This window comes from Catharus ustulatus, chromosome 1, assembly GCF_009819885.2.
Source record: "Catharus ustulatus isolate bCatUst1 chromosome 1, bCatUst1.pri.v2, whole genome shotgun sequence".
Classification (NCBI taxonomy): Eukaryota; Metazoa; Chordata; class Aves; order Passeriformes; family Turdidae; genus Catharus; species Catharus ustulatus.
The window spans coordinates 156,772,995-156,797,930 of NC_046221.1; positions in this window are offsets into that span (position 1 = coordinate 156,772,995).

The following is a 24,936-nucleotide window of genomic DNA, read 5'->3' on the forward strand; positions in this document are numbered from 1 at the left end:
GTGAGAGAGACAGACATCTGATATTTGTGGGCCTGAACAAACTATTCATGGATTAGTATCAGGAACTGTGATGGAAGAAAGTTGTATTACAGCAAGTGTGAGGAGTAGCCATGTCTTATTTCTGCTCTTTAAGACTCCCACTGACTCTGCTGACTCTTGCCCTAGCTCAAGACAAGCTATTATAAAATGTAGTTACTGTGTTTCCCCTTGCACTCTGAAGCACTTGGTTTTTTGAGGTTCTGGAAAGATTTCTCCAACCTGTCATACTGGCACCATTCAAGAATTTCTGGTATGTTTTGCACAAAGGAAGGAAAAAAAATTCTGTGTAGTCCAACATTTAGTTTTGTACCCATGCAGGCTGGCCCTCTGCCACACTGTCTGGAGCAGGGACAGGCATCTCAGCTGCACCACATTGCAGGCTATCCCTCACTGCATTATTTGTTCTTTCTTTTGCAGGAAAAAAGAGAAAAATAATAATAAAAAATCAATTTCTGGACACCTAGGACAGACTTTTCATCATGCAAGTGGAGATAGAAGCAGCACATTTCCATGAAAAGTCATCCTTTTCAACTCCCACCTCCAAATACCCTTCAATTTCTGTATCCTTGCTGGCAAGCAGAGGCTGTGCAACCCCTCACAAAACTGAAGGATCTAATGGATGCACCAAGCTTGGCACAGACTGATCTCTCCAGGACAATGCCAGTAAACTCACCAGCTGTCTGCTGTGCTTGCTGACAAGATGAACAGCTCACTGTGTGAATAATCAGGAGCATCCACAGCAGGAAACTGGTTTGGCCAGTTCTTCATTCCCCAGACACAAAGCTAATGAAAAACATTTTACTCAGAAGAAAGTGGTGGGTTTCAGTTATGTACAGTGCCTGGTTAGTGCCTGGTTAATGGGGGAGATGCTCACTGAAGCCTCTGTGCAATAATTCCCCCATATAAGAAAAGCAACCAAACTAAGAGGGGTATTCAGATCGAGATCTTGTACTCCTGTGGAAGATATAAATTAAAAAAAAAAAAAACAAACAACCACCTGTTCTTCTTCCTTAGAAACATCTTGGCAAATGCACACAAGCAGTTGCAGCCTCGAGACTGTGGCTCCACAGCTCCTCACCCCCCTCCAGCTGTGTCCCAGTGGGAAGCAATTTCCTAATGAAGCCTAAAAGCACGTAAGGGCCAGTGCAGAAATTTGGGTGTCCTCTCCTCAGAACTTCCTGCTTCTGTCTCAGCTTGGAGGATAGCTTTGTGGAATCAGTTTTTAATCTCTCCTCAGTCTCTGTACAGGAAGTTCAGATGTTTAATTATGTGTGGTAGCCTGGCTGAGAATCTGCAGACTTAGGTGCTGAGAATGTGCCCTTGCTTTTCTCTGATATGTCCTTTACAGCCTCTTCCCATTTCAGTGTGACAGAAACTGATGTTCTTTGATTATCTATGTGCTGAAATAAAGAATTCTCATTTTTCAGGGAGAAAATTGACAACCAGAGCTGCTAAGGACTGAGGAGCCTGGTGGTCTGGCAAAATCATGGAGTGAAATGAAATACCCAGCCAACAGCTCCCCTATTTTCCCTCCTCTCTGTTGCACCCCATCTTTATAACAAAAAGAGACTTTTTGCCTCTTCTGTTAAATATGAGAAAATCTTTCCATGGAAGAAAGTTTTGTTTTGCTTTCCTTAACTGAAGTGTGACTTTTATACATCTGATTATAAGTTTGCATCACTTTAAGGTAAATATGCAATGTGCCCACAATTTTTTAATGTATGTGTAATGTTAAATGTATAAACAAGAACAGCAGCAGCAGCAACAATAAAAGAACCAGAAGAACCAATAGTCTCTTTTACAAATGTCTCATAATAAAACTAAGCCCCTTACCCTCCCTCCCAGTGTCAGTTCTGATTGAGCCTTAGGTCATAATGGCACCAGGTAACCCCTGTTGAGAAAATCAGGGCTATTGCAAACAAAATGCAGAATACAGAGAGAATATGGGTAGTAGACATATTAACAATAATAGTAATATCAAGGAGAGTATTCAGTCTTAGGAAGGGAAAAATAAACCTCAAGATCACACAGAATTTAGGGCAAAGGAAACTCTACCCTACATTTTGTTGGTGGTAGTGTATCATTGTAGGAGGTGATAAGTCTGGCTTTAAAGTGCCTGAAAATATAAAAAAGAACATACATCAGAATCTGCCCTCATTACAAACCATGTCACTTCTCTGACTTTAGCAAAAGCAGAATATTGGTTTCTAAAAGCAGATTTTAGCCTCACAGATGATTCTGATCATATACAGTGCTATAAATTGCTAATGGGCTTGTGGATTCTTTAAAGCAGGAAGGAATTTGGTGCAAAAGTGCTGTTTTCAAAAGAGCTTCTAAAAGAGGAGAGAAGTGAACATAATCAGGATTCCTGCAGAAATCCAAGGTCAGGCTGAGAGTAGAATTTTGGAGAAGGAAATCAGAAGAGAATGTAAAGTTAGAAGAGTGAGAAGGGGAAGGCAGAGAAAGGGTAAAAATGACAGTAGAAATGAAAAGGATGTTACAAAATGTTGATCATGTGCCAAGGGCTTAAGAAAACCCCTTCCCTCTGGCCAAGCCACTTTGCTTCTGGTCCCCTCACAGTTTTTAGCTGGGACCATCTCTCTATTTGTACAAACATCAGCACAACAGGGCCCTGCTCTCTGTTCTCTTATATCTCCAGGCATAGGCATCACACAACTAATTAACAGCAGTAATAAATGATACTGTATTGGCTCTTAACCCTTGGCATTTATTTTTCTGTGGGCTGCATTAAAAAGAACAAAAAATTAAAAAAAGAAAAGAGAAAGATTAATAATCTTCAGTCAGAGTGAACCTCTGAAGAGATGACACCATCTGGATGATTACTACTTGTTTCATTTGCATGTTGAACTCAGTACTCTTCCGGCACTAATTATTGCTTACCCTTTCCTTATTCCATGACTTCTGGGGCTCTGTGTGGGATATAAATAGCCAGACTAATGACATGCTGCATGTTGCTCAGGAGACCTCATGTTAGTTTACAGCATTTCTCTGATTATTACTTTTTTAATAGAGAGAAGATAAAATACTGGTCTCACAAGCGCAACATGAGAACCTTAATTTGTTCACATTTTTCTCAGAGCTAGTGCATGATGAAATATTTATATGTTCCTCTCTGGCTGCAGCATTTTGAATGTGCTGGGTTGTTTATTGTTGTAGTTAAGGACTGATGGGGAAAGAAGTGCTGGAGCTCTCAGTGGCAGGGTACCCATGTCAAGTGTGAAAGTAAAATGGCTATAACCAAAGAAAAATAACTACAGATGGTGTTAAGGGCCTGACCTGTCCTTTACAGGTAGAGAATTTAATAAAGTGTCAATTGGTGAAACATTTCCAGGGGAAGGTGCAGAGTCAAACGCTGTTAACACTGAAAGGTAAGACAAATACAAGGTCATTAATATAGCTCGTAATGGACTAAAATAATGAGGTTTGCCATCTCACAGGGGTGTAACAAACTATCTGCAATGGTCAAAAGAGGAAACAAAGCCACAGCCTTTGGATGCTGCCTGAAATACTGGACAGTACTGATGAGATTACCATCCTTGGCTAATCTAAATGTGACCTGGTGACACATTATATTCTATAAGGTTTCACCCCAGTGTGTTCCTTTCTAGCTGTAAATTAACAATTTACAAAATCAGTAACTGATGAGGCTTGGTGTGGCATTTCCACTGCAGTGATGACATTTTGGTGGGTTAACTCATCGCCCTCGGGATGAGTTAATAAGCATTGATTGTTATTCACTCTTTCTTTGTACCAGGACTAGCAAAGATTTCTCCTCCTGTACAAAGCGTGGGTTCAGTAAAGGTTTTAAAAACAGTGTCATGGCAAGTGAACAAGTGTATATTCTAGCTTAAAGACCAGACCTGGTAATCAAAATAAGGATTAATATAGTTTTCTGCTGCTGATTTTTTGCCATAATTCCCTTGTTTGACTGTTTTCTGCCCAACTCACTCTCTGCTCAGATCCTAGCCCAGTGCTACTGTGCTGCAAGTCTGCAAGTCTCTAAAAACAATCTTGAAAATCACTGTTCCCGACTTATAGCCAGAAACTTCCAGTTCATCCTTGATTTACTATTACTCACAAGTACTGGGACAACCTTGGAAGAAAGCCCTGGTGCTCTGTGGGATGTCCACCCCAAGAGACCTGCAAGAGAATCTGAAATACACCTTAACATTGTGCTCAGGAGACATAGACAGAACTGAATAGGTGCCAGGGAATAAAAGCAAAAGGCAGCTGGTACCTTTTGGTCAGGGCAGGATTTTAACTATTCACCTTGCCTGATTCATCAGTCTTTGAATTATCCAAACCCTAGCCTGAAAATTTCAGCTTACTTAAAGCAGATTTAGTTTCCTTAGCTATCTTTTGTAGTTCAGAGACACTCAGAAGGCCACAGCCCATTTTGAAATGCAGAACTGAACATATGTCATCAGACATAGTCTAGATTTGGGTTAAGATGGGGCAGGAATTTGGGGAGTCCATGGGGACTGAAACCATTCTGTTAAAATATTTAAAGAGGATATACTCCTCTTTCCCTTCCATTGGGCTGTTTCCCCAGTGACCTTGCTCTGTCACTAGCCCAGAAGATGAAAGCACTGCCACCCTTTTCTGCACTTCTTTGGGGTCTCCAGTCCTTTATCTCCACTGAAGCCTTCACATCCACAAAGACCAAGGACCAAGAAGTGAGGTAAGGAGAGGGAAGTGTCCTTACCACTTTTTCTTAAGTTTTGTGCACCCATGCAGTGCCAGCTGCAATTCCGGCCCTCTGTGATTCATAAACTATCCAATTTTTTTTTAATAAAACACACTCTCTTAAATCAAAGAATTTTGTTTCATTGCCTCCTGCTGCATGAAGGTGAAAGCCTGGTGGTGCATACTTCACTGGTTCTTTATAACAGTGCGCTCTTCAAGATCGGTTTCATTTGCCATGTGTCAATGGTTTCCACTCCTGTCTTCATATAATTACAGGAAGGTGACTTGAACAACCCCTCTTCACCTCTGGGAATGTCTGAAACTATCTGTGGATGTCTACAGATAATTAAGATTTGAGCTTGCTGCTCATGTAAAAGTCTTTCTCCATTTTGATTATCTTTTTTTTTTTTTTTTTTCTTAAAGAAGCCTTATGTCTTTTCACTTAGAATTTATACCTGGACATAGAGAAAAATCATTGTGTTAGAAATGTTGAATATATCAGATACAATGAATTTGAGAATAAATGCTTCCATTTATTTTTGAGATTTATTTTTGCCCCTAACAGAAGACAAACAAGAGACTCAAACCCACAAAAATAACTAATAAGGAACTGAAATAAGTAATTTAAATTAAGGACAATAATATGGGCTAATGCAAATACTCAGGGGAGAAAGGCAGATAATTATAATATAAACTCTCTTTTCAGAATATAGGATTTTATGGATTTCAAAATGCATGTAAAAAGCCACATAGAATCACAAAGTTACTTGGGTCGGAAGGGACCTTAAAGATCAGCTTGTCCCAACATCCCTGCTATGGGCAGGGGCACCTTCCATAGACCAGATTGCTCAGAGCCCCAGCCAACCTGGCCTTGAACATTTACAGGGATGGGGCATCCACAACTTCTCTGGGCAGCCTATGCCAGTTTCTTATCACCATCACTGTAAAGAAATTCTTCCTAATAATCTAAATCTGCCCTTTTTGATCTTAAAGCTCACACTTTTTGTCTTGTTCTTTTACACAAGCATATAGCAAAATTTCCATTTATTCAATGAGTTGAAATTAAGGTATTGGTGAAAAAAACAAAAATCTTGCTCTTAACTGTAACTTTTTTCCTCTGATTATATTTCAAATATGCAAATGCAGGTACTATGTCCTGCCACAACACATATTAAAATGTGTGCTGTAATAGACAGAACACATTATATGGCATTTTTTATATCATAATTGCATACATATAAAATACACATTATAGAATGCATTGAAATATATGTAAAGGATAATAATATATCACAATACATACTGGAACACATCTAATGCAATCCCATAACAGAACTCATAATTTTTCCAAATATCTCTTTTCTGATTATTATCAAACAAAAATATGATCAGGATTTCATGGGAGTGCAGTGTAGGAGACAAGAGATGAGGATGTTTTTACTAAAATGTATTAAATTTTAGCATGAGAAAATTTAAATATCATCACCAAATATCAAGAAAACATCATAATGTATATTTGGAGCTACACAAATCAGGAAATGCCCCTTTTTTTTCCCTGATTTGTTCATACCGTCTGCCTGAACGACTCTGGCAGGAGAAGAGCCTTTGAAGGAAAATGCTGGGACATATTAAGACTAGATTGGATAAGGCCAAAGTAAAAATTCTATATCAAAAAATTGATGGGCTAGAGAATTTAAAAGACTTTTTTGGTCTCTGTCTGTGTGGTATTTAGTGGCTTTGAATCTGAGCTGTAGAGTTTAATATTTAATATTAAAATGTTTTTAAATGTATCATAGAAAGAGTATTGACTTTGTATCTTGCTCAATCCAGGATGGCAAAATGTCCAGCTCAGTGCAGTGAGGATTTTGCAGGACATCATGGTCTCCCTTTTCACTGAGTACAACCCCTGCCATGGAGCAGAGGGAGGAGCAGCCCAACCAGCTGTGCTTTTACAGTATTCTGGGCCAGGTAGATGCTTTTGATCTCATGATGCTCTCAACTAACCACTGAGGTTCTCTAGTGATGACAAAAGCTTGCAGAGGAATGGAAACAAGAAAAAGACTTACAGATTTGGCAGTAGGAAGAGTGAGGAAATGAATGTAAATAAGACAATAAATATTCACATTATACGCGAAATGGAACTTTGCATTGTATGCAGAGTTTTCTCAGATTACTGCACTGACAGCTGTGAGAGAGAAAGAGCATGGCCAGTCAGGTGTATTCCCTGATTTGCACATCCAATCCTGGGCAGGATCTGCTTGCACACACAAGACTTGGCTGCAGATAATGCTGTCACTCTTTAATCACGTGTCATATTTCTATTAATCTTGCAAACAGCCAATATCAAGGCACCCAGCATTCTTGCCCTGCAATATTGTTCTATAGGTTTCTTAAGCACACTGTAAATGCTGGAAAGAACAGCTGAGGCACTCTCAAAATCCTTCTAGCGAGTATATTTCATTTCTAAAGAAGTAGGTAAGTAATTTCCTAAATTTTATGGAAATCAAGTGAAAGTCATCACCAATCTTAATGTTTTCTTGAAAAACGAGAAATGTTTAATCTGTAGCAAGAATCCGTGCTGTAGGAAAACTTTGTTCAGTTCTATATGCAAGAAGTGGGCAGGACAGGGAAGGTTCCCTTTGCACTTTCAGTGTGCCATGGAAGTGTCATCCATACTAAGAGAGAGGAGTAGAGGACAGGGTTGTGAGCAGCAGTGACTTCTCTTAAACTACAGTAATTTCATGATTACAAGCCTTACCTGATTATAAGACACACGTCCGGGTGTTGGCAAGTGTCTTGGGTTAAAATACAGTGTGTGATAAAAGGTATCTATTCTGTCACCATCTGTTGAGGGTGGGGGCAGTGATCCTTATCTCAACGGCAGATATTCTGCTAAAGGGCCATCCATTGAAACCAGGCAGGGCATTGTTCTTTATCTTTTCACAACCCCTCCTTCCTCCAGTGAGTCATTTTCTGATAATGGCCATTGAGTCCCACTGTGGGACTGATAAAATTACTGCATCCCATTGGAAGTTGCTCCAACCAGGGGGAAGAGCCCAACATTTCTTACCAAAATAAAAAACAGAGGTTTTGGGACACTAAGGGAGCCCCTTTCTCCACTGGACTCCAGAGGAAAACTGGATTTCTCCACATCACCACTGGACCTCCGGAGGGAAACTGCACCTTGTACAGGAGCACTGCTCCAACTGAGCCACATCTGTCACTGCAGGAGGATGCAGCCACCATTTAATGGGACTGCTACCAACACCTTGCCTGACGGGGTGTCAGGTTGTACTCTGACTTTGTCAGGGTTTGGGGTTTGTTTCTTTGTAGTACTGTATTTCTATTTTAATTTCCCTAGTAAAGAACTGTTATTCCTAATTCCCATATCTTTGCCTGAAAACCCCTTGATTTCAAAATTATAATAATTTGGAGGGAGGGGGTTTACATTCTCCATTTCAAAGAGAAGTTCCTGCCTTTCTCAGCAGACACCTGTCCTCCAAACTAAATCAGCAACTTTTTGTTCTTTGTCCATATATAAGCTGCACCTGATTATAAGCCACACGCTTCTGGGTTCAGGCCAAAATTTTAGTCAAAATGGTGTGGCTTATAATCATGAAATTACTGTAATTGTTTCACTATTGATTGATGCAGTGATCAGAGCAGCAAGTGCTCACTCACAGGAACCTACACACTTGGACAAGCACAACAAACCTTCAATACAATGCACAATCTTTTGTAAAGGTATTACTTCTAATATTGAAGCATTTTCTTTCTTTGTTTTGGCTGATTTTGTTTTTTTTCCTCCATATTATTCAAATCCCTTCACTATTCACAGAAAATAATACTTGTTTCCTTATTTATTTGAGTTATTATTATTTACCCCAGTGACAAGCTCTCTTGAGCAGTGAAATCATGTTTAAGAGTCAAGCAAGGTTTAGAGATTGTTGAGTGCTTCACATCTCTCTCTGCTTCAGTGCTGATGACCTGAGAAACCAGCAATGAGATTTCTCTGATTTAGGGAAGAATTTGACTTCAGTGGGACCTGGTCTAAGCAATGGCAAGGCACAGTGGTAACTCCCAGTGGCAGGGCAATGATGCTGCTCCTGAACCTGACATGGGAGACTCTGTTGGGAGTAGCCAGACAGAGCCCACGTGTACCACATCCAGCAGCTCAGCTGGTAACAGATGTTCTCTGAGCCTCTTGAGGTGGCATTTGTACACACTCCAGCCTGCCACTTTTCAACATGTTTGCTCTTGATCAACAGTATCTGCCTCTTCCAAAGGTTTTGGAATGGGAGACCATTCTGTTCTCACTGCAAAAACAAATGTGTAATAATATGGTGAGCTGCTCACATGTCAGGAGAATGCTGGGAAGAATGAATTGAGATCTAAGGATCCAGTACAAAGCAGAGGCTCAGTCAAAAGTGGGTCTGCACAATGTCCTGACCCGAGCAACTTATAGAGAATATTGACATTAAAAGGCATTAAGAGATGACTCCATCATTACAGACGAATACAGCTATCCTAATTTCATTGACTTCCAAATTATTTTCAGAGTATTGCTCTTCTCTCTGAAATTCTCTCCTTTGTCCTCTTTTCCTGCTGCTTTCATCTTCTTCATGTGTGTATGATTGGCAAAAAAAAACCACCAAGGAGGGTTGAGAATAGCTAATGCTGAGCACTAGCAAATATCTGGAAGCGAAAAAGGCTTTTCAGATCTGAAGCTTTCCAGACACTTTCAGTACAGCATTTACCACAGCTACCTATTCCTTTCAGGATGCTGGAGAACTACACCAGTGCAGGAGTGGTAGCCCTTCTTTGAAATGCCCCTTTTGTGTCCAGATTCTTCAGTTTTTACTCTGATGGTTTAACACATGTGGTAGTGCATAGCTCAAAACTCTAAAAAAAATATTTTTTCCAGATAATTTCTCACCAAACATTGATGAATCTTATTTTACATTAGAAGAAGAAAATAGCAAGATGGGCAAAATTCCAAATATCAGTGATTTTAACATTTCATTTTCCCCACATTTTTGTGTTGGTGGTGCTTGATATCTTAGTGTTATTGTTTGATTTAATTTCTTCTTAATAATACCTAGTAATAGTAGAGACCTAATAGGAAACACAAAAAAAGCCCAAAAACCAACCCCCAAGAAGCCCCTTGTCACAAAACCATTGCACAATAAATTGAGCTAATCATTGAGAGACTAATTTTAAAGAAGTTACATATTAAAGAAAAGAGTTCATTATGTGTCAGTAAAAAATATTAAGTATCCGTGACCCAGGAGAAGCAAAAGAGAAATTGAATTTGACATCTAAGTGAAAACCCTTGGAATAAAAACAATCAGAGCATTAATGTAAAAGGATTCAGCATTTTTTAATGCAATTGACCTTTGAAGCCTTATGAATCTATTTCACTCTTTTTAAAAAATTTTTATTATTTTTAAATTTTTTTTAAGATTGCAAAGCATCTCTAAGAGCCCATTTGGGAACATGACAATTTAGAAAATGGAAAATGCATTCCTTAGCCTGACTTTAGTGCATTTGCAGCCTCCCAGCATTACCCATGAGATAACACTTCATTACTCCTGTTTTCCTGTTTCCCAAACTCAGACGGTTGCATCCCCAGATACCATCTAGGAACCCTGGGTGTTTGTGCATCATTGTGCTGTCTGCTTCACTCCTTCCCACCCCCAAATTGGATTAGGTCCATCATCCTTAAAGGCAAGGGATAGAACATGAATCATCCATTGCACTAACTTTGAGAAAACTGTGAAGTGCTGTAGAGTTCCAGCAGCAGCTTTTAATAAATCCATCAGATCATACTCAGCCTCAGCCTGATGTAATGGTTTCCATGGACAGCAAGCCTGATAATGAGAGCGTTGATAATGAATAACAAGATCCTAGTAGGATGCTACAATAATGGAGGGTTTGAGCAGGCACTGTCAGTCCTGGTGACACCTATTTGTAATGTTTCATTAGTGCAAATATAGCAAAGTATAAAGCAGGATACAAGTCCTTGATGCATTTTCTGACAGTTTCTTAGTGCACTTAAGCATTAGGGTATACATTTTATCATTAAAAGGACTGGGTTTTCAGTTCCTTCGGAGAGACCTAGGGGCACAAATAAAATGTTATTAGTTCCAGTCATTATTCCAAGATGTGGGTGATATTTCTCCTCTAGAAGGTAGTAGTCTACGGCTTGAAAGTGGACAGGACTTCATTGCAGTGGAAAGGGACTGCAAAATCAGGAGGGCAGATTATAACCTAGGAAATATTATGAGACATTGTATTGCCAAGGGATTCCAGCAGAAATCAATGATCATTTCCTCTTCTTTTGTTGATGAGTATTCACTGATTTGGCACAGCAGCCTCCACTTTTTCCCCTTGAGCATTTCTATTCAGACTTGTAATTATGCAGATTTCGTTCAAGCTAATTACAAATAGAAGTTTCTAATACCTTTATTAATATTTTATTTCAGTCCACCACCTATATTGCTTTTTTCTCACCCCTCTTTCACCTTGACCCTTTGTTCAAAGATCCTCTTGACACAGACCCAAATATCTGTTCCACCTTGTGTTATTCCAGGCATCCCTATTCTGCATTTTACTGAGTGCTGTGCAGGTGAGAAACATCTGAGACACCTTTCCATGAACTCATTTGAATGTTTGAGACAACATAGAATAATGCACTGCATAAAGCACATGAACCCTCCTCCCTCTTTCACATACCTTACTTGTACATGTTTCTTTCATCTATTAAATCTGCAATTGATTTAGTTACCTTTGAACCACCTTCCTGTGTATTTGTAAGAAAACAGCTTTCTCACATCATCTGGCCATGTACAACAGGTCAAATTTTGTGTTTCACACTGTTTGTATACCAAAGTTGGAGTCTGTAGGGCTCAGTGAAAACAGCCTTAGCATCAAAACCTGGTGGGGGAGGGTGTAGGAGTAGTGGAGTTATAGCACTGTGAAGAATCAAGATTTACTGGACATCCAGAGGCCTGTGAGTGACTTTGGATGGCCTGTGAGGACATCTAGGGGAATAGCCAAAGAAGCTTTGTCTGTTTTGGATGAAAAACCTTGTCTGGAAGATTCTGTTCTACAGTTTGGTCCTAGCTAGAAACAGTTAAAGTTGTTGATTGGCATTAGATAGTTTCTGCTCTCAGGGCTGAAGAACACCCCTCTGCCCTGAAGGACAAAAAAATGAACTTTCTTTAAACTTTTCATTGAACAAGGTGATAATGAATTGCTATTTATGTAAAGAAATATACATATTAGAAGGATGATTTTTTGCACAGGCAGAAATTGATAGAAAAGACAGGATGGTTTTGAACTAAAGGAGGATAGATTTAACTTAGGTGTTAGGATGAAACTTTTACTGTGAGAGTGGTGAGACACTGGAACAGGTTACCCAGAGAAGCTGTGGCTGTCCCATCCCTGGAAGTGTTCAAGGCCAGGCTGGATGGGGCTGGGAGTAACCTGGGATAGTGGAAGGTGTCCCTGCTCGTGGCAGGGGCGTTGGGACAAAATGATCTTTACAATCCCTTCCAACCCAAACCATTCTGTGATTTTATGTGCCACCCTGAAAAGGAAGTGAGGTGGTTGCTCAACCACAGCTTATTTTAAGTCTAGTGCAATGCTAAAGGCATGATGGCAGTGTGTCAGTATTTAGGAAATGTTGCTCTGAATACATGCAGTACATTAGATTGCAGCAGGGTGTCCTGGGGGAATCACTGAAAACATTGCAACCTGCAAACCATATCACACATAATCCTCCATGATACATCAAAAAGACTGTTGTAGTAATGAGGAAGTAGAAAAAATTGTTCAATTAAGTCTTTATCTTGATTCCTAAACAAAAAGACCAAATATGTTGTTCTGATATAGGAACTAGAAGAACAGGAATTTGATCAGATAGTAAGGTACTCTTTCCTTTAAAAAAAAAAAAAGATAATAATTGATTTGCTTCCAGGAAATTTATTTTTCAGTACACTTGAAATGAATATTTCATAATTAATCTTATTCACCTAAGTGAGAGGATTCATGATGTGCAGTCCTATTCATACAAGCAATGAAGCCATTTTAGCCAATGCAATTAACCAAGGGTGCTTTGGAAGCCTGCATCAGCACAAAACCCACACCTCTGAATCTCTTGAATCATGGTCTAGTTCCTCCAGTTTGGGAAAATGATCTCTCCTTGGTTTGAAACTAACCCCTCTGATATGATGCAGTAGTCAAAGGTAACAATTATTCTTCCAGAAAAGAAAGAAGAAGCTATTTAACAATTGTAGAAGTTTCACATCTATTCTCTGTATCTGATGAATATAAATGCTTTTTATAAAATTTAAATCTCTGATGACCGACTGTATTTCAAAACAAGTTTTTTTTAGATTCTCTGTGAGAGCTTTTACTTGCATAACAGAAAACAGAGTTTAGTAGGATAACATTGGAACTCAAAGACAATGCATAAATATTTTGGTATCTTAAAACCCTATGGAAAAGCTATTCTAAAAGAACTCATGTTATTTGTGAGTCTTACTGTTCTTCTCTTTCCACCTCTTTGGGATCATACATAATATATTTTCAGGCAAAAAACACCACCAAACCAAGAAAATCCCCTAGAGGTCTGGAAATGAAAGAAATAAGACCTCAAAGACTGTAAAAATAAAAATATTGGTGGTATGCTGACTCAAAAGATTCACAACAGGCTTGTGGATGAAGTAGCATAGAATTTTACGTTTGTGTTAAATTACACAACATTTTAATGCAGTTTTAATATGAATTATTGATGAATTATGCATTCATACCTAATAATTTAAATAAACTCCATAGATAAAACAAAAAAATGCATAATATAAATGAAAAGGACCATTTTTGTAATATATAAGTGTGGTAATATTTTTTTTTTAGATATGGATATAAATTTCTGTGTTCATGGAACTAATTTTACTTACTATAAAGAGTATGTCTTACAGAAAAAAAAAATTCTCTGACTTGTCAGAGAATACATATTGTGTATAGGTAGGTGCAACCCCACACATCTCATGGCCATTTGCTGCTTTGTGAATTGAGTATCTCCCTGATCCAGACAACTTACATAAGTCCTTTTAAACTGCAGCAATGAAATTATTCATAATGACAAAGAAGGGAACTGACCCAGTTTACTTGAAATGAGATTCTCCTCCTTCCCCCCAGCAATAGCTGACACCAGCAAGTTTCACTTCAAACTGGGGTTAAGGAATTCTTAAGAACAGAAGAACAAACTTACAGAAATAACTGTTGCAAATGGGAAACAGGCATTTGTAAGCAAATGACAAGCTTGGGTTTTTTAAAGCTGATGTTATGAAGCTGATTGCACTCTTTAGTTATTTATATCTAAATGCCTCCACTCTTTAAATAGTGTCCATTTATATTTCAAGTGGCCTACATACACAACGCTGGTGTTACATGGCTGCTCCACATGCATTGTAATTGAATTACTGAGCAAAATACGGGCAGGAGTCGTGGCTCCTGATTCTGTGTAGTTATTGCAGCCTAATAAGGTCAGCAGAGATTAATTGTAAAATCAGACTGCTGCATTTGAGGAGGAATGACAAGAATAAAGCACCATCCATATCAGCTTTCAAAGTTGTGACTGTTTTACCCTCCTGTACTCTTTATTTTGTGCAAATGAATCACAGAGTTATAGAATCACTGAATGTCTTGGGTTGGAAGGGACCTTAAAGATCATCTGCCATGGGCAGGGACACCTTCCACTGACCAATTTATTCAAAGCCCCATCCAACTTAGCCTTGGACATTCCAGGGATGAGGCATCCCCTGCTTCCCTGGGCAAACTGTGCCAGTGTCTCACACCATCACAGTAAAAATTTCATCCTAATATCTAATCTGAATCTGCCATCTTTTATCCTAAAGCCCTTTAAAAACATTAAACTAAAGATGTGTTGTCTAGTGCCAACTGTGTCTGGTGCCAGCTAAGGAGCGCAGGAGTTTGGAAATGGCAATTTCCCAGTCTCTCTTGCTGACTTGCATATTGCAAGGTTTTGATGGGAAAGAAGTTCAGCATTTGAAACAGAAGGTTTTTTTCTCTTTCATTTCAAGTTACAAAAAGCATCTTTGCAAATCCTCAGTATGCAGCTCTGGGGAGGTAAGAAGTAGGAGCCTGGGACGTGGTTAGCCCATGGTTAAAATATTCACTGGTAACAGGGAAAATGTTCAACTGGGGCAGAGCATCAAGGATTCCTTCAACTGTGGAGATCATGGAGGGCTTAATCATTAATATATTGGATACTGTAAAGTAGGTTTTCTCTCACTGGGAATTTCTCCCTGAACACAAAAATAATCTTTTCTGATTAAAATTCAGCTGACACATTTCATCATGAAGTGTTTCAGTTAAGACAAAGTAGCATATTCTAAGGAGAATAATTTTGCTAAAAAAGATTTAGCCAGATCTCTGTTTGCAACCTTTACAAAAATAGCTCCACAACAGGCAGATGTGGGATCATCTGTTTCCTCCATTCCCTGCTGTGTCCTCTTCCTAAAATGCTACAGTTCCGGATATGATACAGGAGTCCCTCACTGCCAGTCCTACATTCAGGGCATTATTCAATGTGAATAACTTACAGCATCTGAATTTGCATTCACATTCTAGAAACTACAAGAACAGCTTTTTTTGACCTCTACTCTGCTAGAAATACTTTTCCTAAGGCAGCTCCAAGGAGAATATCTGGTGCATTCACAGCTTCTCTGGATAGCTGCCTTTCTGTGCCCAGTCTGGTCTCTCAATTTACAATATTCTATTTCACTCCCACAGGTTTTACTCAATCAGTTTGTTTTCCTGTTATTTCAGCTCAGAAGTATATATGTTTTCTTAAGTAACATAAATTTCCTTAATGATCATCTTGTTTGAGACCAAATACCAGCTTATGTCTTACTCAGAGATAACTGAGTTGAGGATTTAAATTTATTTATTTATTTATTATTTTTTTTTTAATTAGGGCTGTAGGAGGTTGTTTCACTGGCAGATGCAATCTGTACCTTTTCTTTCTCCTCTGATTATCCTGGTGGCCATATGCATGGCTGTAATGTGTGCATGCTGTATACACCCATTCTGATAAACAAGCAGCATTGCAGCCCCACATCTCACAATCTGAATGCCAATTCTCATGGTAAGCAGGGTAAAAGAAAATGAAGTGGGTGGATAATTGCAAGTTAAAAAATTAATTTTATTTGGTTGATGTCATATTTTAAACTTTGGTAAAGTTTCTACCAACTACTGAGGGAGCTACATAAAAATATTTTAATACAAGTCTTTGTCTCCCCTGTAGAAGCTTTTGTGAAAGCTTAACAGAGGCTGATCACATGGCCACTTGTTGGCTCTAAAGGCTGCCCAGAAATTGAATTTATAAGGGCTAAGAGATCAGGCCATGTTTCTGTAGCTTGTAAGTGCAGGTGACACACCTCTCAGTTGGCAAGTCTGGGAGTCCCTGAGCTCTATAATGAATAATGTGTGACATGAATTGCCACTAAGATGTAGCGGAAAAATGCTGAGAACATGTGATGGAGTCTCCTGCTGGTGCAGCTCACCCTCAAGCTAACCTTGGGGAAACACTTTGAAATGGTAGCTGAATAACAAGGAAACCAGTTTTTGTATGTCAGAGGTGTTTCAGACACTGACTTAGCAACATTTAGAGTAATTTCTTTGCTCAAACTTTTATATTCTACTAAGAGAGGACTACTGAGGAACACAGTATCTTGAAATGGCCACTGTCATTTTTCAGCTTTTTTCCAAGGGGAAAGAAATTGCTACGTTTCCCTGAACCTCAGGCTCTAAAAACTTCACTCTGTCATAATGACCTAGAAAAAAATTTGAATTGTTCACATAAATTGCTGGATCATTGTAGTCAAAGGCTCAAAAATCAGTTCTCAACTTCCCACAGCATTGAGGAAAATTTTTGATAAAAGCTGAAAAAGAAGTATGCGAAGGAAAAAAAGAAAAAGAGCTTCAAGGTTTTCAGAATATTTTGCATACATCATTACATGTATATTGTATTTTGAAAAAAAAAAATCAAGCAATACAAAAATTTTTGGTTAAATTTAGAAGAAGTGCTGTAAATTCTAAAAATTTATATCCAGAAGTGAAAACAACCTCTTGAATTTAAACTGATTTAATAATGTAATGAACTTCACCTCTTTCCTAGATCTTTCATATTTAGGATGCTTTTAAGTAACCTTTCCTTATAAACATAATATGAGGTTCCTATGTTTATCAGTGGTTTAAACTGGCTGAAAGAGTATAGGAGGAGCTGAAGACAGCTGTTGATGCTTTATCTTGCCATGTTACTATCCAAAAGGGAAATATGGTTCCTTAAATATTTACTGTATCCCAATTTTTTCAAGGCTGGAAACCTAACAAGGGAATAGAAGATGTTTTAAAGGTCTGATAGACATGAATTCCCTTGCAAAAACAGAAGCAAGCAGATAAGGATTCTACATAAAAACTTTTCTTTGTCCCTCATTTTGAGAAGACCTATTTAATTTAAATTATTTGATCGGAGTCAAAGCTGTAGGAAATTGGTGCAAGAGCAATTAAAAAAAAATATGATCCAAAGGAAATCTAATTTCCAAATTTAAGCCATTCTAAGGACTGTGGATCCTTTGAAGTCAAATCAGGTTCTGACTAATAGTTTTTAGTCTATGTATCATCCAACGGGATGTTTGTACAATGACTCCCTCTCTCCCAGTGACAAACATGCACACTTTTTGTGTTCACATTTGTCCCCTTTTGCTTACAGTGGGCCCTTGACAGAACAATCCTTTGATGACAAGATCACTCTCCAGGCTTTCTCCATCTCTACTGCCTCCAAGGGTGTGTAAATAAATTGGGATGCTTTACGCCGCCTGTATTTATGGGCGCCAGCGCAGCTCGAGATTTGCAATAAGGAAGAGGTCAGGCAACCGCGACGCCTCCCTTCATCTTGTCGAATCCTTTGTCCACACTTCTGTTCATCTTCCCATCTCCCCTGCCCTGTGACACATCTCTGTCTCGTTGCTTGGTAACCTCCCAGCACTGCTGTGCACGCTGGCATCAGCGGCTCCCTGCTCCCCCTTCCACTTGCCCAAAACACCCAGGCTAAAATCAGAGGAGATTTCCTTCTCTCCGCTTCTGGCAGGCAAATCAAATTCAGAGGAAATGTGGAAAGCTCTGTCAGAGGGTGAATTCTCCATTAAGGAAAAGAAATAGAGGGAGATATACATTCAGATGCAGCTGATGAACAGTGTGGGATTTCTATATGCCAATTATTTCAGATAGTGGATGGAAATCCAGCTACTGCGAAAAGGGTTAAAAGAAAAAAAAAGGAAAAAAAAAAAGAAAAAATAAAGTTCAAAATAGGAGGAAAGAAAAAAAAAGGAAAAGAAAGAAAGGTGGAGAGAGAGAGAGAAAAATCTTTTTTTACTTGCATAGCACCAGTGGCTAAAGATCCAGCTGGAAATGAAGCTGTAATCATTTAGCTATTATACAACAAAAATAAGGCAGATCTTATCCGGAGAAGCAGCAGTCTAAAATGATTGACTGACTGTTTTAAGCATCAGGATGTCATCTTGCTACAGGACACTGTATCTCCCCTACTTTTTCAGAATAAATTGGCAGTTTCTCATGCATCTTGTACTTGGTGTTAGTACTCAAACTATTATAGAAAATTATAGATTTCTTTCGAGGATAGCTTTAAAAATGAATACTTAAGAGGGAAATGGCAGGATTGAGACACCTGCAGGTGCAAGTGGGATTTAAATTCTCTGGAGTGTTGATATTGGACATTTTAATAGAGTGGAGTGCTTCCAGATCTCAATCAGATTTAGACTGGAGTGAAAACAGAATTTTGGACTGAGATGTGGCCCGAAGTGGGGCTGTTGGAGCTGGCTGAAGATGTGGTGTCCAGCACAGGACAGGTCCTGGTCTCTTCCCACACAGGCACCTGGGCTTGGACACCAGAGACATGGGCCTACAGAAGATCAATCCCTAAAGGCAGAGGAGGTTAGGTAAGGACATTTCACACAGCAGTAGACTCCCACATCTCTGCAGCTAAATTGTGCCTCCAGAGTTCTATCTATTTTCAGAGCAAGACAACTGAATTTTGGCACTGGTGTATCCAGTTCTGCACAGTCTCTCTAGGACTGTCTAGTCTCATTGCACTCTGCAGAGACCTAAATAGAGCCCATCTTTCAGATGACCAGGCAGTAGAACTTATTTTAGATGAGTTGCAGTCAGGTCTGTACTGAGTACAGGCTTTACTCAGTAGCCCAGGTATGTGCTCAGCAATATGTCAAAAGCTTTAGATCATCTCCCCTCATCTCTACATGTGACTGCAAAATGGTCTGGGTCTCTGGCACATGATCTTTCCCAATTTTGTTTTGAATGGAGCTGCCTTGAATGATCTACAGTGATTCAGATAGTACCATAGATGTGTGTGCAAACTAGACTGCCCTGATGCCTGATAGGAGTTTGGGTATCTAGCACAAGTGTAGGCATTGCAGACAGAAACCTAAATTCAGCTGAATCAGTCTGGAGGATTACACTCTCACTTTTTGTCTGTTTCTTAGGGACTTTTTCCTCTGAACCTGCATTCCGTGTAATGCATCTGTACAGTGAAATTGTAGGGACACTTGAAATCTTAGACTCAAGAGAATAAGAAGGCACACTGAAGGATTTCTGGGGCATACATTTGTTAGAATTCAGTAGTAATGTAGTAGTAAATAAAGAGGAGAATGACTGATATTTCTGTAATGACAAAGAAATCTCCATGTGTTTATCTATACATACAGACACATATACACACACCATACACCTTCCTTTAAGTGAAAACCAAAATCAAGGCCTCTATTCCTTTAATATTTAACAAATTTTGCTCCTAAGTCCATGCTGCTGCTCATCTACCTCAAGAGAAGCTGATGAGAGCTCTGCAGGGCTGTCAGTGAGTGAAAGATCAAGTCATTTGTATTTCCTTCCTTGGCCAATAAGGACTTGTATCTTCCTTGCCTTCATAATTTTCTTATACTTCTTAGATGGTTTTTAGAATAATTTATCCTTTCCTTCTGTTTTCTTCCTTTATTTTGTGAAAAAAAAAGCCAAAAAACAAACTGAACCAAACCGAACCAAACAAAACAAAACAAAACACAAAACCAAAACAAAAAACAAAAAACAAAAACACACAGGAAAACAGAAAAGTTGCACTGACTTTTATTTTTCATAAAAGAAGGCAAAAAAATGCCAGCACAAGAGAGAGAGGGGAAAGAAAAAGGACAAACAGTATACTTTTTTGTAGTCTTTTGATTAAAAGCATTGACAGCAGCTTCACCTGAGGAAAGCTGTATTTTACAGAGCACCTGTCTAAACACCATATGTTTATAGGCTTTCTCCTTCTAAGAGTCTGTATTCTTCTGAAAAAGGGGCTTTGATTGTTTCAAAATGTTCCTATATCTCATGACACTTATTCCAGCAGGCGCCATGTGAATGTCATTAAAGGTGAGGAAGGACCAAAAGATGCAAGACTATAAAACCAATCCTCTTTCTTTCAGAGAAATTGAGTGATTCATATCTCATCAATTATTCCTCAGTGAGATGTTTTGCCTGAGTAGAAGAGGCCTCCTTTTTGGAACATATGGGTGAGTCAAACTGCAATAGGAAGAAAGCACGTCTCAGTAATTTTGTTTCAATTGCTCATTTACATCAATAAAAAAAAATACTGTAAACAATGCAGGGCTGTTTTCTTTAGCAATGCACCAGAATAGCTGTAGCTGTCTGCATGAATATACAATGGGATCTGTCTGACACATCTCATTTATACTTTTATTATTTTGCAAGGAACAATGCAAGTCTTATTAGATTCTTCTGCATTCACTTAATGGGGAAAAACAAAATCCCAACATCTTTCTTCCCCAACAAAATCTGATGTGTAAGGATAAAGTCACTCTGACTGCAGACTGCAATGGGATGAGAATAGATTGCAGCACACATTACTCTCCCAAGTTTCCTGCCATATTTAACAAGTTCCATACTGACAAAAGCAAACATTAATATGTGCTGACAAGCTTATGGGAAAAAAAAATTGTATAGCCACAAATGACATCATGGGTATCTCTGTTCCCTGCAACTCTGATAAAATTTTTCATCTGAAGTCTTTTCCTATTATCTGTGTAACAAAATGGATTCTACTCACCAAACTAATTCTACAATAAAATCCTGGACAATAAAACGAAATATTTCTTTTCTTGTAAAGGCAGTTTACTTGGCTGAGAAATGGAAGCAGAAAGTAAACTTGTGACATTTCTGGTGGATTTTTTAAAACCAAAGAGGAATTAATTTTTTTATTCTGAGAATGACATAAAATAATTAATGAAACTTTTAAAGAACAGGATTGTTACTTCTGACCTCTAGACACACATAAAAAAAGGTTGCACTGGTTCAGGAAATTGCTCATTTAGTCCTCCATTTTATTTTCAACCCCAGCTGGAAGTGGAAGTACAGAAGCAAAAATGAGCAGAACAATTGTGGTGTCTCTATTTAAGCATATATTATAATCACTAATTGATACTTACCCTATTTTTCCAATCTTCTTTTAAACCCAAAAACCTCTCTTGCACCCACTGAGATCCTTTCTCAAGGAGTTGCACAGATCTACAGCCTACTGTGTGAAGAACTAAATCCTCCTTTTTTTTTCATTTTGAACTGGGTTCTTACTCGCTTTATTTGATTGCCTTCAGATCTCACACTGAAGACAAGTGGAAGTGGCTCCCTGTCCATTTTCTTCATGCCCCTCATGGCTCTGCAGACCTGTCACATCTCCTTTAAATGAGCTCTCATAAGAAGTTTTGCTATTGCTTCTCGGTAGCAAGAGCTCTTCCATGCCTCTGATCATACTTGCTGCCTTCCTTGATTCTTTTCCCCTTCTAATTCACCTTTTTACTGAGAGGAACAGAAACATCTCTCCGTATCTGAGCTGTGGATTAAGCATGGATTTGCCAAAAGGAGCACTCTGAGTGCTCACAAACTCATAGCAACAGGCCTTTCGAATGTCCTATTAAAATCCCCAACTTTCCAAGTAATTTTCTAATGTGGGAATTTTGATTTAGTGATGGAAGTTTCCCACCAACTTTAATGTTTAAGGATTTTGTGCATGACCTTGAATTTATTTGGTTTGGGAATTAATTTCACAGGATAGGCTATTGGGTTTTCCCTGTCTAAATAATCTTAATAATCACAAATATGGGTGGCCTATGCAACATATTTTGTAGGGTTTTGATAATTTTTTACAGTTGTTGAGGATATATCAAACTGACAACCCATCAATGGGATAACTTGTCTAGTCTTCTTCTCATGCAAAATTACTTATCAGCAGTCAGTTTTCTTTTTCTGAGAGGTAGCACTAAAATATCAGAAAAAATGGTCTGACAATTTCCCAATCATTTTTAAATCTGTAAGGGCTCAAACTTCCCAAATGCACTCAGATTAAGGACATGCTGATAAGTGCATTTGAATTCATAGCAGTCATGTTTCTGTACTAAATAAGCATATTATTTTTTGGGGTTTTTTTCCATATGAGGGAAGAGACTATCAGGCTAAGAAATTCAGTGTTATCTCCCTTGTCCATTTTTTTTCTTTTTTTACTTTATTGAATTCATGCACTGAATTTTATACATTTGAAACTTTGATCCAGGTTGTAATTTTAAAATTATATTGTTCAAGCATTCCCTTGAATGGTCTTTTGAACTAGGAAAACAACCATGAAACTTCTTGGTGTCTTTAAAATAACTTATCTCAAAATATTAACATTTTCTTAATAATATTGTCTTCAGTGAATAAAAAAATATTAAAATGAGCTTGCTGTAATTGATTGTTACTTTACTTTGTTCTTTTTTTCTCCTTATTCAGAGTGTGCTCCATAGTTCCTCTATGATTGTTTCTTTATCTGTCTGTGTGAAAGAAAATAATGGAAAAACAGAAGGCACAAACAATTTTTAGGTCTAAGATGAAGATTTGCTGTCACAAAAAAAGTCCATTTCATAGAGGTATAAAAATACAGAGCACAAAAGAATCATGGTAATTTATGCAATGATAGCACTGGGTTGAATTCACAATGGTGGGGTACTGATTTTTTAGTTTAATTCTTGAGCAAAAGTAAGTAAAAGAGTACTTTTAACCATTTATTAGAAGAAAGAACATAATTTCATTTAATTTTACTTCTAGTAAGTAAAAGTAACTATCCTGGGAAGTTATTTGCTGTGTTTCCTAGGTGCAAACATGAGTTCTGGTTCCTGAGCTATTTTCCCATGGCCATGACCATGGCACTGTGCTAAATGCTATTAATCATGAAATCATTCTCCCTTCTCTTCATTAAAAGCCAATTTTGAGTTTTCTAGGTAAGGCAGGTGTTACATTGTGCACTGTGATCACCCTTGGGGAGGGTAGTATTTGCCAACAGCTGTTGCAAGAAAGGAGCTTAAATATTTTTTCTGTATTTGAAAGAGGAAATTGAATATTTCCAGTAAAGTAAGGGCAATGCAGACTTTGCAGTGTGACTGTTAAATTGATAACAGGATTCTAAATATGACATTTTAAACAGCTCTGTTCAACAGCTTAATCAAAGACATGGACAGTGGAACTGAGCTCACCCTCAGCAAGTTTGCTGAGGAAAGGACCTGCACAAGTTTGGGAAGTGTGTTCATGTGAACCTCATGAGGTTCCACAAGGACAAGAGCACATCCTGTTTCTGGGTTGGGGAAACATCTGGTGTCAAATACCAGCTGGGGAATGAAGGAATTGAGAGCCGCCCTGCTGAGAAGGACTTGAGGGTACGAGGGGGTAGAAGGCTGGACATGAGCTGACAATGTGCCCCTGCAGCCCAAAAAAGTAAATTGTGTCCTGGGCTGCATCCAAGCAGACTTGGCCAGCAGGTTGGGGGAGATGATTCTTCCTTGCTGCTCCACTCTCATGGGGCCCCATCTGGAGCACTGCATCCAGCTCTGGGATCTTCAACACAGGAAAAGCGTGGAGCTGTTGGAGTGAGTCCAGAGCAGCCCCACAAAAATTATCAGACTGGAGAACCTCTGCTGTGACTGAATGATCTGGGGTTTTCAGCCTGGAGAAGAGAAGGTTCCAGGTGGAACTCATTGTGCACTTCTGATACTTGAAAAGGGCTGTAAGAAAGTTGGGGATTCCCTTATTATTGGGGTCTGTTGTGATAGGGCGGGGAGTAACAGTTCAAAACTAAAAGAGAGTAGACTCAGACTAGATAGGAAGTGTGAAGATGGTAACGGCACCACTTAATTGTCTTCATTTTCTTCTGTCTTCACTCAGAGTCAGGATTAAAAACACAAAGGAGACAAATTTTCTCATGTTCAGACTTGGTTGTTTATTAAATATTATCTAAAGTACAGAGAGTTCTGCAGCACTTCCAGCTACCAGCTAAAAGTGAGCAAAATGTAGGTGAATTGAGCTAGTTACAAGATCTTTTAAAGCTAAACAGTCTAATAGATTATTAACACCTATATTATTTATAATTTTGACCCAGTGACCAAACTCCTGTGACCCACAGTGTAGCACTAACTATCCAACCAGAAACTATTACCTGATATCATGAAGAAGAAGAAGGAAGAAGAAGACAGAAAAGAGACAACACTCAAAATCCCCCATCTTGTCCCATACCTATTACTATATTCAAAAAACCTCAAATTCAAAACCCTTCACCATGTGAAATCACACACTTCTATTTTAACTACACAGCTGTGACTCTAACTCCATCACTCAAATTTGGAAGCCTTCCCTAAGGCCTCAAGTCAAAAGCTGTGTTGTCCAGGGGATCAGTATCAGAAAGCACAGAAAGCTCAAAAATACCAGATTTCTTGGTTCCAACAATGAGGACGTTTTTTACAATGACCATGGTGAGACACTGGCACAGATTGCCCAGAGATGTGCTCCATCCCTGCAAACATTCAAGGTCAAGCTAGACAGAACTCTGAAAACCTGAGTGTGTTGCAGATGTCCCTGCTCATTGCAGTGGGGCTTGACTAGATGACCTCTAATGTTCTGTTCCAGCCCAAACTCTACTGTGATTCTAGCCACATAATTAAACCCTCAGCTGACATTAGTCAGCAGAACTACATTCCCTCTGGAACAGACTCTGGG